The sequence below is a fragment of the Oncorhynchus gorbuscha genome, linkage group LG14, assembly GCF_021184085.1.
Source record: "Oncorhynchus gorbuscha isolate QuinsamMale2020 ecotype Even-year linkage group LG14, OgorEven_v1.0, whole genome shotgun sequence".
Taxonomy (NCBI): domain Eukaryota; kingdom Metazoa; phylum Chordata; class Actinopteri; order Salmoniformes; family Salmonidae; genus Oncorhynchus; species Oncorhynchus gorbuscha.
The window spans coordinates 27,113,991-27,129,881 of record NC_060186.1 but is presented as its reverse complement, the minus strand read 5'-3'; positions in this window follow the sequence as shown (position 1 = coordinate 27,129,881).

Sequence of the window (15,891 nt, the reverse complement as noted above, 5' to 3'; positions counted from 1 at the left end):
ATGCACTTCAAAGCTTGAATTGAAGTTAGATTTGATTTTTTGATCTTTAATTGTTGATTGTCTGAAAATGGACTTCAATAACGTAATATATTATATTATTCTTATTAAGACATGTATAAAAAGGCATGAACAAAGTTATAGGCTTACTAAATAAATGTTTGGAGTATGCTAAGCTGGGGGGGGGTGATATGAGGACAACAGACAAGGTGTTAGGGACTATTAACTTTTTATGGCTGCAGGGGCAGTATTGAGTAGCTTGGATGAAAGGTGCCCGTATCAAACGGCCTGCTCCTCAGTCATAGTTGCTAATATTTGCATATTATTATTAGTATTGGGTAGAAAACACTCTGAAGTTTCTAAAACTGTTTGAATTATATCTGTGAGTATAACATATCTCATATTGGGGCGGCAGAGTAGCCTAGTGGTTAGAGCGTTGGACTAGTAACCGGAAGGTTGCAAGATCAAACCTACGAGCTGACAAGGTACAAATCTGTCGTTCTGCCCCTGAACAGGCAGTTAACCCACTGTTCCTATGCCGTCATTGTAAATAAGAATTTATTCTTAACTGACTTGCCTGGTTAAAATAAAATAATATAATATATATATAGCAGGCAAAAACCTGTGAAATTCCACTTCCTGTTTTTTTCTGGGAGTGGCAGATATTCAATAACGGTCTCATTGAAATTACAGCGAGATATGGATGAGTTTTCACTTCCTACGCCTTCCACTAGATGTCAGCAGTCAATATAACTTTGTCTGATGAATCTAATGTGAAGGGGGGTTGATTGACACAGGAAATTGTCACCACAGCCATGAGAGGACCATGCTTTCACCGTGCACATTCTCAGGGAAAGACTTGCGTTCCACCGCTCATCTGAAGTAATTCTAATTATCCGGATGGAACGTTATTCAAGATATATGTATACAACATTCTAAAGATTGATTCAGTACATCGTTTGACATGTTTCTACTGACTGTTACGGAACTTTTGGACATTTCGTCACATTATAGTGGATGCGCTTTGTGATTTTGGAATTGTTTACCAAACGCGCTAACCAAAGTAGCTAATTGGACATAAATAACGGACATTTTCGAACAAATCAAGCATTTATTGTGGACCTGGGATTTATAGGACTGCATTCTGATGAAGTTCATCAAAGGTAAGGTAAGGAAACATTTATCATGTATTTTCTGGTTTCTGTTGACTCCCAACATGGCGGCTAATTTGGCTTCAGTTCTGAGCGCCGTCTCAGGGTATTGCATGTGTTGCTTTTTCCGTAAACTTTTTTTGAAATCTGACACAGAGGTTGCATTAAGGAGAGGTGTATCTATAATTCCATGTGTATAACTTGTATTATCATCTACATTTATGATGAGTATTTCTGTTGAAACGATGTGGCTATGCAAAATCACTTGATGTTTTTGGAACTAGTGAATCTAAATAGCCGATGTAAACTCTGATTTGTTTATATAAATATGAACTTTATCAAACAAAACATGCATGTATTGTGTAACATGACGTCTTATGAGTGTCATCTGATGAAGATAATTCAAGGATAGTGATTAATCTTATCTTTGTTTCTGGTTCTTCTGAATGCTATATTTAGCTGGAAAATGGCTGTGCTTATTGTGGTTTGGTGGAGACCTAACATAATCGTTTGTAGTGCTTTTGCTGAAAAGCCTATTTGAATACGGACACTTTGGTGGGATTAACAACGAGAATAGCTTTAAAATGGTATAAGACACATGTATGTTTTAGGTATTGTAATTGTAAGATTTCTGTGGTTTGAATTTGGCGCCATCTATTTTCACTGGTAGTTGTCAAATCGATCTCGATATCGGGATCGCAGCCATAACAGGTTAATGTGTGTAAAGATCCATGACATTCCAGAGCCGAATTATCATTTGTTTTCTGACTTCTCAATACTGAGCTTCTACTACTTACCATTAAAGATATTCTGATGTATAGACTCAGAAAGAGGTCATTTTATACCATGTAGATAACGCTAACGCAGTTCAACGTCCGACACCGTCAAAACAACCGCTATGCGGATGTTGGCTAAAACGGATCTGATTGAGTCAAGCCCTAGGTCTGGGGAGGATGAAAGAAAATAAGTTCCAGGGATGGTCCTCTTCAGACAGACAACAAAGAGTTTGGGGAAGTGGACTAAGCCTGAAAAAGTTGAACTCTTACCATAGCCTGTCGGCAGACATCTCAGAACATCATGATTCAAAACCAGGCAAACCTTTGCCATAGTTTTATTGGTAGATTATTTTATTTTGTATTTAAATCTGTGAGATGAGAAGCTATTGCGGAAAAGTTAACTACAAATCTACTGTAGTAGCCTGCTCACCCCAGGAATGACTTTACCTGCCTCTTGGTTCAGGGGACCGGCCATCCCCGAATGGCAGCATTTTATTTCTCTTGGGGTTTCACATTTCCCCTCCTGATCTGATATCCCAGGTACTCCAATTCGGCGTAGCCCAGCTTGCACTTGTGGGGGTTCGTGGTCAGACCTGCATCCCTTAGCGCATCAACCACGTTCTGTAACCTACCCACATGTAACTCCCAACTGTCACTGTGCACAATTATGTCATCCAGACAAGCAGCTGCGTACTCACTGTGTGGCCGCAGGACGCGGTCCATGAGTCGCTAAAAGGACGCTGGTGCCCCGTGTAGCTCGAAAGGCAGGACCCGGTATTGGTTTAGCCCTCCCGAGGTGGAGAAGGCAGTCTTCTCCCGTGCTGCCTGTGGCACCTGCCTTCATCAGGTCCAAGGTGGTGACATATGTCACTATCCCCAAGCGGTCGGGGCATGGGGTAGGCATCGCCTCCCCAGGTCCCTCCTCCACAGTGCCTGGAAGAGAGGGCAGTCGTGACTGAGGAGAATGGACACGGGTAGGTTAGGAACATCTCCCACGCGCATCTGGCATTCCCCCCTTGGGGTGGTTATCCTCACTGGCACCGTTGGGTACCTCTTCATGTCCCCGTATACACAGAACACTGTCACCTCCTCGTCCCCCGGTTCCTACTTCCTCTCTTGTGTGAGCAGAGTGCTGGTGTTGATGCCATCGATTCGTGCAGAAACCATCGGAGGGGCCATCTCGGTGTGCGCCCATCAGGAGGTTACGTAACTCGCCATCTGGATTACCCCAGAGCTGGGGGATGCGGGGGGCATGGCCTCCTTCCGGCCGGGACAGCTCCATGTGAGGTGCCCTGGCTCACTGCACTCATAGCAGCGTCTCTGATCTGGGTACAGCAGCCGCCGACATCATTTGTTTGGGTCACCCTCCCGCTTCATAGCCTCGGCTGGTTCTGTCCGGGCACCCTTCAGCCCCTCGCCTCTCCTTATGTTGTTCGTCTCCCTCGCCACATCTCCCCTCGCCGCATCTCCTCTCTCCCGCAGTATCTCCCATTTGAGTCGCTCCTAATTCTTCCCTCCTTTTGCTTGGTGTTGGTCTCTCCCCATTCTAATATAATAATAATATATGCCATTTAGCAGACGCTTTTATCCAAAGCGACTTACAGTCATGTGTGCATACATTCTACGTATGGGTGGTCCCGGGGATCGAACCCACTACCCTGGCGTTACAAGCGCCATGCTCTACCAACTGAGCTACGGTGTGCAACCGTGCTCCTTTTATTTGGCCTCCATGGCTGGTTGGCACTTTCCTCAAATTACCTCCACTTAGAGATGTCTGTGTCGGTGTGCCCAACTCCCGTATTCCCAGCAGAGGGAGCCAACGTCGCCTCACGTACCTCCCCTCTATTACCATCCCCCGGAGTAGACCTCCTGGGATACCACACTAGACAACCATTTTCAGGTCTTGCCACAGATTTTCAATTAGATTTTAAAAACTGTAACTTGGCCACCCATGAACATACACCGTCTTCTTGGTAACAACTCCAGTGTAAATTTGGCCTTATGTTTTAGGTTATTGTCCTGCTGAAAGGTGATTTAATCTCCCAGACTGGTTCAGTCTGGTGGAAAGCAGACTGAACCAGGATTTATCCTCTAGGATTTTACCTGTGCTTAGCTCTATTCTGTTTCTTTTTAATCCTAAAAAAACTCTCCAGTCCTTAACAATAACAAGTATACCCATAACATGATGTAGCCACCACTATGCTTGAAAATATGGATTTGTGATATTCCCCAAACATAACACTTTGTATTCAGGACAAAAAGTTAATTGCTTTGCCACATTGTTTGCAGTATTACTTCAGAGCCTTGTTGCAAACAGCATGCATGTTTTGGAATATTTTGTACAGGCTTCCTTCTTTTCACTCTTTTAATTAGGTTAGTATTGTGGAGCAACTATAATGTTGTTGATCCATCCTCAGTTAAACTTCATAACCACTGGCCTCATGGTGAAATCCCTGAGCAGTTTCTTTCTTCTCCGTCAACGAAGTAAGGAAGAATGCCTGTATTTATGTAGCGACTGGGTGTAGATACACAATCCAAAGTGTAATTAATAACTTAAATGGTTTCCTGCAAATGTATTCAACTATGACAGACAAAAGGAAATCCAGAAAATCACATTGTAGGATTTGTCATTAATTTATTTGCAAATTATGCAAATTATGGTGGAAAATAAGTATTTGGTCACCTACAAACAAGCAAGATTTCTGGCTCTCACAGGCCTGTAACTACTTCCTGTAACTACCTCTTGCTCCTACCTGACACGCAGGCGTCCCATCTAGACATCTGGAAATGCAAATGCGCTACGCTAAATGCTAATAGTACTAGTTAAAACTCAAACGTTCATTAAAATACACATGCAGGGTATTGAATTAAAGCTACACTCGTTGTGAATCCAGGCAACAAGTCAGATTTTTAAAATGCTTTTCGGCGAAAGCATGAGAAGCTATTATCTGATAGCATGTAACACCCCAAAAGACCCGCAGGGGACGTAAACAAAATAATTAGCATAGTCGTCCCTACACAAACCGCACAAATAAAATATAAAACATTCATTACCTTTGACCATCTTCTTTGTTGGCACTCCTAGATGTCCCATAATCACTATTTTTTTATTAAATCGGTCCATATATAGCCTAGATATCGATCTATGAAAACTGTGTGATAAACTGAAAAAAATAGCGTCTTATAACGTAACGTCATTTTTTTTAATTAAAAAAGTCGACGATTAACTTTCACAAAACACTTCGAAATACTTTTGTAATGCAACTTTAGGTATTAGTACACATTAATAGGCGATCAAATTGATCACGAGGCGATGTATATTCAATATGGGGTACGTCTGGAAATAATGTCCGGGTAAATCTCAACCAAAATATCCGGTCGGAGACCTGAACAAATGGCTTGTCTCTTCTTCGTTTGACCAAGAAACAAAGCCTAGGCAAATGACAAGACTGTTGACATCGTGTGGAAGCTGTAGGTATTGCAACCTCAGCCCTATTTAATGTGGTTCGCCTTTAACAATGGGTTGAAGTGGCGGATGGATATATTTTTCCATTTTCAGTGATCAGATTTTCCTGCGCTTTTTGATGAAACGCACGTTCTGTTATAGTCACAGCCGTGATTTAACCAGTTTTATAAACGTTTGAGTGTTTTCGTTCCACACATACTAATCATATGCATATACTATATTCCTGGCATGAGCAGCACGGCGCTGAAGTGTTGCGCGATTTTTAACAGAATGTTCGAAAAAGTAGGGGGTAGGAGTAACAGGTTAAGAGGCTCCTCTGTCCTCCACTAGTTACCTGTATTAATGTCACCTGTTTGAACTTGTTATCAGTATAAAAGACACCTGTCCACAACCTCAAACAGTCACACTCCACTATGGCCAAGATCAAAGAGCTGTCAAAGGACACCAGAAACAAAATTGTAGACCTGCACCAGGCTGGGAAGACTGAATCTGCAATAGGTAAGCAGCGTGGTTTGAAGAAATTAACTGTGGGAGCAATTATTAGGAAATGGAAGACATACAAGACCACTGATAATCTCCCTCGATCTGGGGCTCCACGCAAGATCTCACGTGGGGTCAAAATGATCACAAGAACGGTGAGCAAAAATTCCAGAACCACACAGGGGGATCTACTGAATGACCCTCAGAGAGCTGGGACCAAAGTAACACAGCTTACCATCAGTAACACATACGCCGCCAGGGAGACAAATCTTGCAGTGCCAGACATGTCCCCCTGCTTAAGCCAGTACATGTCCAGGTCCGTCTGAAGTTTGTTAGAGAGCATTTGGATGATCTAGAAGAAGATTGGGAGAATGTCGTATGGTCAGATGAAACCAAAATATAACTTTTTGGTAAAAACTCAACTCGTCATGTTTGGACAAAGAATGCTGAGTTGCATACAAAGAACACCATACCGACTGTGAAGCATGGGGGTGGAAACATCACGCTTTGGGGCTGTTTTTCTGCAAAGGGACCAGGACGACTGATCCGTGTAAAGGAAATAATGAATGGGGCCATGTATCGTGAGATTTTGAGTGAAAACCTCCTTCCATCAGAAAGGGCATTGAAGATGAAACGTGGCTGGGTCTTTCAGCATGACAATGATCCCAAACACACGAAGGAGTGGCTTCGTAAGAAGCATTTCAAGGTCATGAAGTGGCCTTGCCAGTCTCCAGATCTCAACCCCATAGAAAATCTTTGGAGGGAGTTGAAAGTCCGTGCTTTGAGGAATGGGCCAAAATACCAGCAACAGTGTGTGAAAACCTTGTGAAGACTTACAGAAAACGTTTGACCTCTGTCATTGCCAACAAAGGGTATATAACAAAGTATTGAGATAAACTTTTGTTTTTGACCAAATACTTATTTTCCACCATCATTTGCAAATAAATTCATAAAAAAATCGTACAATGTGATTTTCTGGATTGTTTTTCTCATTTTGTCTGTCATAGTTGAAATGTACCTATGATGAAAATTACAGGCCTCTCTCATCTTTTTAAGTGGGAGAACTTGCACAATTGGTGGCTGACTAAATACTTTTTTGCCCCACTGTACAGTGGGGAGAACAAGTATTTGATACACTGTCGATTTTGCAGGGTTTCCCACTTACAAAGCATGTTGAGGTCTTTAATTTTTATCATAGGTACACTTGAACCTCTTGACGCGACCCATCCCTGTCGCGGGATAATTTTCGGCAGCAACCGCTGAATAGCATTGCGCAACAGTCAAATAATATTACTGAAAAATATTCATATTCATGAAATCACAAGTGCAATATTGCAAAACACAGCTTAGCCTTTTGTTAATCCACCTGTCGTCTCAGATTTTGAAATTATGCTTTACAGTGAAAGCAATAAAAGCGTTTGTGTAAGTTTATCGATAGCCTAGCATAGCATTATGTAAACTTAGCATCAGGAAGCTTGGTCACGAAAATAAGAAAAGCAATCAAATTAACCGTTTACCTTTGATGATCTTCGGATGTTTTCACTCACGAGACTCCCAGTTACAAAACAAAACAGTTCCTTTTGTTCCATAAAGATTATTTTTATACCCAAAATACCTCCATTTGTTTGTCGCGTTATGTCCAGAGATCCACAGGAAAGAGCGGTCACGACAACGCAGACGGAATTCCAAAAAGTCTTCATAATGTCCACAGAAACATATCAAATGTTTTTTATAATCATTCCTCAGGTAGTTTTTAAAATATATATTTGATAATATATCAACCGAGTGTGTAGGTTTTTCAATAACAGCGGGAGGAACAATGGCGGCTTTACTCTGTAGCGCAAAAACTCACTCCGAGAGCCCCCACCTATCCACTTACGCATTGTGATCTTTCACGCTCATTTTACAATATAAAAGCCTGAAACTATGTCTAAAGACTGGGAAGCCAGAGAAAAGGGAATCTGGTTGATGTCCCTTTAAATGGAGGATAGGCATGCATAGGAACAGAAGGGTTTCAAAATAAGAGGCACAACCAGATTGGATTTTCCTCAGGGTTTCGCCTGCAATATCAGTTCTGTTATACTCACACACGATATTTTGAAAGTTTTGTTTTTGTTTTATTTGACCAGAGACTTCACACCTGCTTCTTAAAATGCACAGACACTCACTCACTCATTCACTCACTCACTCACTCACTCACTCACTCACTCACTCACTCACTCACTCACAGACCGTCACCCTCTTATGTTTACTAACCTTGATGACTTATTTTATATATATATATATATATATAATTGTCCTATTCTGTATTTTTGATAAATGTGTTAGCTGCAGAGTCTCAATCTTAAAATGTTGTTATTTCATTACTAATTTCTTGGCAGGGGTTTGGAATATATTTTACTGGGGGGGAGGGGCTGTGACAAGACAGGAGGGTGCTGTGACAATGGTGAGGTGTGAGTGTCAGGATAACTTAATGACATGTTTTATGCTGGACACATTGGCATTCAGGTTAACACCCCATGCTTCCCCTTATTTGACTGTCGACGGAGAAACAAGCTTTTGAGTGTTCAGAGATAAAACGCCCAAGAACTTCCAACTGGCATGGAAGTGGCCATATAATTTCTATTTTTTAAACCTTTATTTAACTGGGCAAGTCATTTAAGAACAAATTCTTATTTTCAATGATGGCCCACCAAGAGGAAAAAGGCCTCCTGCTGGGATGTGGGCTGGGAATAAAAATAGAAATGTAGGACAAAACACACAACATGACAACAACACAGCAGAAACACAACATGGTAGCAGCAACAACATGGTGCAAACATTGTTAGGCACAGACAACAGCACGAAAGGAAAAAAAGTTGCGACAACAATACATCACGCGAAGCAGCCACAAGTGTCAGTAAGAGTGTCCATGATTGAGTCTGAATGCAGAGATAAAAACTGTTGCGTTTGTGTCATGCAGGTGAAAGAGGACCCAAAAGCGACTTGGCGAAAACAGAGTCTTTAATCCAGTAAAGTAAATACAAACAAAAAACACAACTTTCACTCGAAATGACGAGGACAAACTGGAGACTCGATCTTGAACAGCAGGTGAACAGCAGGTTGCCTCGGGAAGGCACTTGAACCAGACAGACTCAGACACCTGCTCACCACGCAGCATCTGAGGAAAACACGACACGACAGGGCGATACACAAACACAGCACGGTGAATTCTAGACAAGGAACCGACAGGACAGGAACGGAACACAAAGGAAGAAATAGGGACTCTAATCAGGGGAAAGGATCGGGAACAGGTGTGGGAAGACTAAATGATTGATTAGGGGAATAGGAACAGCTGGGAGCAGGAACGGAACGATAGAGAGAAGAGAGAGCGAGAGAGTGAGAGAGGGAGGGGGAGAGAGAGGGATAGAAAGAGGGAAAGAACCTAATAAGACCAGCAGAGGGAAACGAATAGAATGGGAAGCACAGGGACAAGACAAGATAATAAATGACAAAACATGACAGTACCCCCCACTCACCGAGCGCCTCCTGGCGCACTCGAGGAGGAATCCTGGCGGCAACGGAGGAAATCATCAATGAGTGAACGGTCCAGCACGTCCCGAGACGGAACCCAACTCCTCTCCTCAGGACCGTAACCCTCCCAATCCACTAAGTATTGGTGACCCCGTCCCCGAGAACGCATGTCCATGATCTTATGTACCTTGTAAATAGGTGCGCTCTCGACAAGGACGGGAGGGGGAGGGAAGACGAACGGGGGTGCGAAGAAAGGGCTTAACACAGGAGACATGGAAGACAGGATGGACGCGACGAAGATGTCGCGGAAGAAGCAGTCGCACAGCGACAGGATTGACGACCTGGGAGACACGGAACGGACCAATGAACCGCGGAGTCAACTTACGAGAAGCTGTCGTAAGAGGAAGGTTGCGAGTGGAAAGCCACACTCTCTGGCCGCAACAATACCTTGGACTCTTAATCCTGCGTTTATTGGCGGCTCTCACAGTCTGTGCCCTGTAACGGCAAAGTGCAGACCTCACCCTCCTCCAGGTGCGCTCACAACGTTGGACAAACGCTTGAGCGGAGGGAACGCTGGACTCGGCAAGCTGGGATGAGAACAGAGGAGGCTGGTAACCCAGACTACTCTGAAACGGAGATAACCCGGTAGCAGACGAAGGAAGCGAAGTGAGCGTATTCTGCCCAGGGGAGCTGTTCTGCCCAAGACGCAGGGTTTCTGAAAGAAAGGCTGCGTAGTATGCGACCAATCGTCTGATTGGCCCTCTCTGCTTGACCGTTAGACTGGGGATGAAACCCGGAAGAGAGACTGACGGACGCACCAATCAAACGACAGAACTCCCTCCAAAACTGTGACGTGAATTGCGGGCCTCTGTCTGAAACGGCGTCTAACGGGAGGCCATGAATTCTGAATACATTCTCGATAATGATTTGTGCCGTCTCCTTAGCGGAAGGAAGTTTAGCGAGGGGAATGAAATGTGCCGCCTTAGAGAACCTATCGACAACCGTAAGAATCACAGTCTTCCCCGCAGACAAAGGCAGACCGGTAATGAAGTCTAGGCGATGTGAGACCATGGTCGAGAAGGAATGGGGAGCGGTCTGAGACGACCGGCAGGAGGAGAGTTACCCGACTTAGTCTGCGCGCAGTCCGAACAAGCAGCCACGAAACGGCGCGTGTCACGCTCCTGAGTCGGCCACCAAAAGCGCTGGCGAATAGACGCAAGAGTGCCTCGAACACCGGGATGACCAGCTAACTTGGCAGAGTGAGCCCACTGAAGAACAGCCAGACGAGTGGAAACAGGAACGAAAAGGAGGTTACTAGGACAAGCGCGCGGCGACGCAGTGTGCGTGAGTGCTTGCTTAACCTGTCTTTCAATTCCCCAGACTGTTAACCCGACAACACGCCCATAAGGAAGAATCCCCTCGGGATCAGTAGAAGCCACAGAAGAACTAAACAGACGGGATAAGGCATCAGGCTTGGTGTTCTTGCTACCCGGACGGTAAGAAATCACAAACTCGAAACGAGCGAAAAACAACGCCCAACGAGCTTGACGGGCATTAAGTCGTTTGGCAGAACGGATGTACTCAAGGTTCTTATGGTCTGTCCAAACGACAAAAGGAACGGTCGCCCCCTCCAACCACTGTCGCCATTCGCCTAGGGCTAAGCGGATGGCGAGCAGTTCACGGTTACCCACATCATAGTTGCGCTCAGATGGCGACAGGCGATGAGAAAAATTAGCGCAAGGATGAACCTTATCGTCAGACTGGAAGCGCTGGGATAGAATGGCTCCCACGCCTACCTCTGAAGCGTCAACCTCGACAATGAATTGTCTAGTGACGTCAGGAGTAACGAGGATAGGAGCGGACGTAAAACGTTCTTTTAGAAGATCAAAAGCTCCCTGGGTGGAACCGGACCACTTAAAACACGTCTTGACAGAAGTAAGAGCTGTGAGAGGGGCAGCAACTTGACCGAAATTACGAATGAAACGCCGATAGAAATTAGCGAAACCTAAAAAGCGCTGCAACTCGACACGTGACCTTGGAACGGGCCAATCACTGACAGCTTGGACCTTAGCGGAATCCATCTGAATGCCTTCAGCGGAAATAACGGAACCGAGAAAAGTAACGGAGGAGACATGAAAAGAGCACTTCTCAGACTTTACGTAGAGACAATTCTCTAAAAGGCGCTGTAGAACACGTCGAACGTGCTGAACATGAATCTCGAGTGACGGAGAAAAAATCAGGATATCGTCAAGATAGACAAAAACAAAGATGTTCAGCATGTCTCTCAGAACATCATTAACTAATGCCTGAAAAACAGCTGGCGCATTGGCGAGACCAAACGGCAGAACCCGGTACTCAAAATGCCCTAACGGAGTGTTAAACGCCGTTTTCCACTCGTCCCCTCTCTGATGCGCACGAGATGGTAAGCGTTACGAAGGTCCAACTTAGTAAAGCACCTGGCTCCCTGCAGAATCTCGAAGGCTGATGACATAAGGGGAAGCGGATAACGATTCTTAACCGTTATGTCATTCAGCCCTCGATAATCCACGCAGGGGCGCAGAGTACCGTCCTTCTTCTTAACAAAAAGAACCCCGCCCCGGCCGGAGAGGAAGAAGGCACTATGGTACCGGCGTCAAGAGACACAGACAAATAATCCTCGAGAGCCTTACGTTCGGGAGCCGACAGAGAGTATAGTCTACCCCGAGGAGGAGTGGTCCCCGGAAGGAGATCAATACTACAATCATACGACCGGTGAGGAGGAAGGGAGTTGGCTCGGGACCGACTGAAGACCGTGCGCAGATCATGATATTCCTCCGGCACTCCTGTCAAATCGCCAGGTTCCTCCTGAGAAGTAGGGACAGAAGAAACGGGAGGGATGGCAGACATTAAACACTTCACATGACAAGAAACGTTCCAGGATAGGATAGAATTACTAGACCAATTAATAGAAGGGTTATGACATACTAGCCAGGGATGACCCAAAACAACAGGTGTAAACGGTGAACGAAAAATCAAAAAAGAAATAGTCTCACTGTGGTTACCAGATACTGTGAGGGTTAAAGGTAGTGTCTCAAATCTGATACTGGGAAGATGACTACCATCTAAGGCGAACATGGGCGTAGGCTTCTCTAACTCTCTGAAAGGAATGTCATGTTTCCGAACCCATGCTTCGTCCATGAAACAACCCTCAGCCCCAGAGTCTATCAAGGCACTACATGTAGCACCCGAACCGGTCCAGCGTAGATGGACCGACAAAGTAGTACAGGATCTTGATGGAGAGACTTGAGTAGTTGCGCTCACCTGTAGCCCTCCGCTTACAGATGAGCTCTGGCTTTTACTGGACATGAATTAACAAAATGTCCAGCAACTCCGCAATAGAGGCACAGGCGGTTGGTGATCCTCCGTTCCCTCTCCTTAGTCGAGATGCGAATCCCTCCCAGCTGCATGGGCTCAGACTCTGAGCCAGAGGAGGGAGATGGTTGCGATGCGGAGCAGGGAAACACTGTTGATGCGAGCTCTCTTCCACGAGCCCGGTGACGAAGATCTACCCGTCGTTCTATGCGGATGGCGAGAGCAATCAAAGAGTCCACATCTGAAGGAACCTCCCGGGAGAGAATCTCATCCTTAACCACTGCGTGGAGTCCCTCCAGAAAACGAGCGAGCAGCGCCGGCTCGTTCCACTCACTAGAGGCAGCAAGAGTGCGAAACTCAATAGAATAATCCGTTATGGACCGTTCACCTTGGCATAAGGAAGCCAGGGCCCTAGAAGCCTCCCTACCAAAAACTGAACGGTCAAAAACCCGAATCATCTCCTCTTTAAAGTTCTGGAACTTGTTAGAGCAATCAGCCCTTGCCTCCCAGATAGCTGTGCCCCATTCTCGAGCCCGGCCAGTAAGGAGTGAAATGACGTAAGCAACCCGAGCTCTCTCTCTAGAGTATGTGTTGGGTTGGAGAGAGAACACAATCTCACACTGCGTGAGAAAGGAGCGGCACTCAGTGGGCTGCCCGGAGTAGCAAGGTGGGTTATTAACCCTAGGTTCTGGAGGCTCGGCAGGCCAGGAAGTAACAGGTGGCACGAGACGTAGACTCTGGAACTGTCCAGAGAGGTCGGAAACCTGAGCGGCCAGGTTCTCCACGGCATGGCGAGCAGCAGACAATTCCTGCTCGTGTCTGCCGAGCATGGCTCCTTGGATCTCGACGGCAGTGTAACGAGCGTCTGAAGTCGCTGGGTCCATTCCTTGGTCGGTTCCTTCTGTCATGCAGGTGAAAGAGGACCCAAAAGCGACTTGGCGAAAACAGAGTCTTTAATCCAGTAAAGTAAATACAAACAAAAAACACAACTTTCACTCGAAATGACGAGGACAAACTGGAGACTCGATCTTGAACAGCAGGTGAACAGCAGGTTGCCTCGGGAAGGCACTTGAACCAGACAGACTCAGACACCTGCTCACCACGCAGCATCTGAGGAAAACACGACACGACAGGGCGATACACAAACACAGCACGGTGAATTCTAGACAAGGAACCGACAGGACAGGAACGGAACACAAAGGAAGAAATAGGGACTCTAATCAGGGGAAAGGATCGGGAACAGGTGTGGGAAGACTAAATGATTGATTAGGGGAATAGGAACAGCTGGGAGCAGGAACGGAACGATAGAGAGAAGAGAGAGCGAGAGAGTGAGAGAGGGAGGGGGAGAGAGAGGGATAGAAAGAGGGAAAGAACCTAATAAGACCAGCAGAGGGAAACGAATAGAATGGGAAGCACAGGGACAAGACAAGATAATAAAAGACAAAACATGACAGTTTGAGTGTTTTCCGCAGTCTTACTGAACCACATGACCTTTGTTTTGGTTTGGTGGTTCAGAACAAGGGTAATGGCAGGGGAAGCTTGTTGTAGAGCATTTAACACAAAATCTGGGTTGGGGCTAGCTGAGTATAAGCTTCTATCAGCTGCATATAAATGGGGGATAGAGCTTCCTACTACCTGAGCTACACAATATGTATAAAAGTATATGGACACCCCTTCAAATTTGTGGATATGGCCATATCAGCCACACCTGTCACTAACAACCATGCACACAGCCATGCAATCTCCCTAGCCAAACATTGGCAGTAGAATGGCCTTACTGAAGAGCCACAGGACTTTCAGCGTGGCACGTCATAGGATGACACCTATTCTACAAATCAGTTTGCCAAATTTCTGCTCTTATAGAGCTGCCCCAGTCAACTATAAGTGCTGTTATTGTGAAGTTGAAACGTCTAGGAGCAACAACGGCTAGGCGGCAAAGTGGTAGGTCACACAAGCTCAAAGAACGGAACCCGCCGAGTACTGAAGCGTGTAGTGCGTAAACATCGTCTCTCCTTGGTGCAACACGCACAACCGAGTTCCAAACTGCCTCTGGAAGCAACGTCAGCATCAGAACTGTTCATCTGGAGCTAAATGAAATGTGTTTCCATGGCCGAGCAGCTGCACACAAGCCTAAGATCACCATGCACAATGCCAAGTGTCAGCTGGATTGGTGTAAAGCTTGCCGCCATTAGACTCTGCCGAAGTGGAAACGCGTTCACCATCTGGCATTCCGACAGATGCATCTGAGTTTGGCGGATGCCAGGAGAACGATACCTGCCCCAATACATAGTGCCAACTGTAAAGTTAGGTGGAGGAGGATTAATGGTCTGGGCCTGTTTTTCACGGTTTGGGCTACGCCCCTTCGTTCAATTGAATGGAAATCTTAATACTAAAGCATACAACGATATTCTAGACGATTCTGTGGTTCCAACTTTGTGGCAAAAGTTTGGGGAAGGTCTTTTCCTGTTTCAGCATGTCAATGCCCCCGTGCATAAAGCGAGGTCCATACAGAAATGGTTTGTCGAGATCGTTGTGGAAGAACTTGTCTGGCCTGCAAATTGAACCTCATTGACCGATTTGGGATACATTGGAACATCAACTGCGTGCCAGGCCTATTCGTCCAACATCAGAGCTTGACCTCAATTAATAACTCTTACATTTTACATTTTAGTCATTTTGCAGATTCTCTTATCCAGAGCGACTTACAGTAGTGAGTGCAAAGATTGTCGTACTGGTCTCCCGTGGGAATCGAACCCACAATCCTGGAGTTGTAAGTGCCATGCTCTACCAACTGGAAACAAGTCCCCGTAGAAACGTTCCAAAATGTAGTGGAAAGCATTTCCAGAAGAGTGGAGGCTGTTATGATTTCCGTCAATACCAGATATGTCTATGTCCTGAGAAATGTTCTTGTTACTTACAACCTCATGCTAATCGCATTAGCCTACATTAGCTCAACCGTCCCGTGGAAGGGACACCGATCCCAAAGAAGCCTTGATCAGGGGCAGAACAACAGATTTTTAGCTTGTCAGCTCAGGATTTGATGCAGCAATCTTTCGGTTACTGGCCCAACGCTCTAACCAATAGGCTACCTGCCGTTACCAATACTCCTTAGCCGACCCACAAGAATGGAATGGTCTACCGTATCAAAAGCTTTGGC